This window comes from Lemur catta, chromosome 2, assembly GCF_020740605.2.
Source record: "Lemur catta isolate mLemCat1 chromosome 2, mLemCat1.pri, whole genome shotgun sequence".
NCBI lineage: Eukaryota > Metazoa > Chordata > Mammalia > Primates > Lemuridae > Lemur > Lemur catta.
In genome coordinates this window covers 12932637-12935382 of record NC_059129.1, presented here as the reverse complement: position 1 = coordinate 12935382, position 2746 = coordinate 12932637, and positions in this window count along the sequence as shown.

Here is a 2746-nt window from a genome sequence, read left to right as displayed (position 1 = left end):
CAAAGTGCAGTTCTGGGAGCCCACCCAGGAGCTTGTTAGGATGCAGAATCCTCCCCCATCCCTCTGAACCAGGATGTGCATTTGGAAGAGAGTCCCAGGTGACTGGGAGCACATCACAGTGTGCTAAGGGGAAACCAAGAGAAAGCGCAGCTGGTAATAGGATTCCTGCCCAGGGGTGAGGTGGACGGATGGGGCAGTGGTTAGAGCCTGGGCTCTGGGACCGGCACAGCTGGGCTCCACCTCTGGCTTCTCTCTTGAAGTGGAGCCCACACCACTCCGGGCTTGATAACTGAGTAAAGATAAATGGTCCAAAATTTCTGCAACCTCCATGGAGAGGTTCATGGAAGCCTATAAATAAATAACCTAGAACTGCAACAATGAGAACAGAGCTTTGTCTGACACAGAGGTGGAGACAAGTTTGCCTTTAGGGAACATACAGGTCGTTTCTTTTGCAAACACAGCAAGGCGCCTTCTGGTAGTGAAATGGCAAAGCAGAAACCTTCTAGGGGAAATGAGGTAACCCATTTTGACCAAGGAAATAAAAGGAAACCCAGCACCTGGGGGGAAGGGAATGGCAGTTCTAGGAATGATTTTCTTTCTGATTGACAGAGAGGCTCACAGGAGAGTTCTCTTCCCTGAACACCTTCTTTTCTGAATTGGAGACTGTCAAGTGAAGCCTTGATGCTTGGTGCTGTTGCAGCCATTTTGTGACCATGAGGTACCAAGCTTAGGATGGCAGAGAAGAGGACTAAAAAGAGTTGGGGCCCTTCTTGTTGACATTGTTGAGCAACAAACCACCTGTGAGATTACCCATATCCCAACTGATCCTTCTGTGATAACGAACATCCCTATTGTTTAGGCCATAACAATTGTTGTGTTACATGAATGTTTCCTAGCTGACAGCTTTGGGAGCACTGGGAGAATGTCCCCATGGTGGCCTCACAGGGGACCCCAGATGCCATGATGAGGCTACTCCAAGCAATCTGTGTACCAGCCTGTGCTCAGGCTGGTCTAAAACTCCTGGCTTCAAGCAATCCTCCCACACTGGCCTCCCAAAATCCTGGGTTTACAGGTGTGAGTCACCGCACCTGGCCAAGCCACTGGTTTTCATTAGCCTAAAATGGACCGAGCACTTGTGAGCCTGACACAGCTCCCTGCATCTCCTAGAGCAGGGGTCCCCAACCTATGGTGAGTTGTATAATTATTTCATTATGTATTACAATGTAATAATAATAGAAATAAAGTACACAATACATGTAATGCACTTGGATCATCCGGAAACCATCCCCCCTCCTTGATCCACGGGAAAATCGTCTCCCATGAAAACGGTCCCTGGTGCCAAAAAGGTTGGGGACCCCTCTCCCAGAGCCATTCTCCCCAAGGCCGGAGACTGAGTGAGCTCCCAGGGACATGAGGCTCCTCTGTGACAATGTCTGACCTTGCAACAAGTGACACTGGTTTAGGCACCAATTGAGAGCACAGACTGTGGAGCCAGATAGCCTGGTTTGGATCCTGGTTCTGCCATATGGCCCTAAGCCAGTAAGTACTTCAACCCCCTGGGCCTCAGCATCTCCACCTGTAAAGTGGGGAGAATAATAGTATCTCACCTAAAGGGTTGCTGGGGTGATTAAATGAGTTAAAAGATTTTAAAGCTTAAATGATTACATGAGTTAAAGATTTTAAAGTCAAAGATTTTAATAGCTCCTGGCACACAGTAAGCACTGTGTACATGTTACTATGATTATGATTATTATAATTACCATCCATGGGTCTTTGAACTTCACAACAACCCCAATGGGCGTGTAACACTAAAATGCTCTCCTCTTGGAGGCTCGCGAAGGTGCGCTTACCCGCGTTTACAGGACCTTGGCGTCATTTCCACTGAAGACCACGAGGTGGCAGTACCCACCCACTTGCCAACGCCGCAGTCCGGCGAGAACACGGGAAAGGGGCGTCCCCCAGTATTCATTGAGCGCCGACTGTGTGCAGGCACTGTTCTAGGCAAATAAAACAGGGGGGGAAAATCCTGCCCTTGTGGTTCTTTCCTTCCATTTTTCTTTACAAATAATAAAAGGCGTTCGCGGAGATGCGTGCCCAAGGGGTGCGTGGCCCGACCGGGACTGGAGCTGGGAGGCCGGGGGAGGAGGCTCGTGAGCAGGAATGGGAGGATCTGAAAGGCCCGCGGTCCGGACTGATCAGGGGCTGCAAGTACCCCCAGAAGGGACTGTTACTCTGCAGCCCACCTTCCTGTCCCCAGCGAGGGGAGCAGGGGTCATCTCCCTTCGCGTCGTATGTGGCTGGGACGGGGGGGGGGTCTCGCCCTGAGAGACCGGAGTGTGGGAAAGGGTGATCCTCAAAGGTCTGCTTTTGGCCCTAGGGGAGCGACCTGGGACGGCCTCGCTTTGCAGCTGTGAAGGTCACCCGGGGAACCAGCTCCAGGAGGTGCTGGAGCGCAGCTCCCTGGGCCTGGTCCGGGCGACACCGGCCTCGGACAGCCGGGCGGACCCGGAGGGGGTCTCAGCGCCCAGGTGGGAGGCGGCCCCGGACTCCTCCTTCAAGCAGGTCCCACGGCCGCCCGGTGGGCGCGCGTCCCGGCTGCGCCCTGGGCGCCTGCGGAGCGCGCGGCGGGTGGCCCGGGCCGTGAGCGTGCGCGCGGGACGGTGCTGGACGAGTGCGCGCGGGGGCGAGGGGTGCGCGCGGGGGCGAGGGGTGCCGGGGGCGGCGGGTGGGCGTGTGTGTGGAGCGG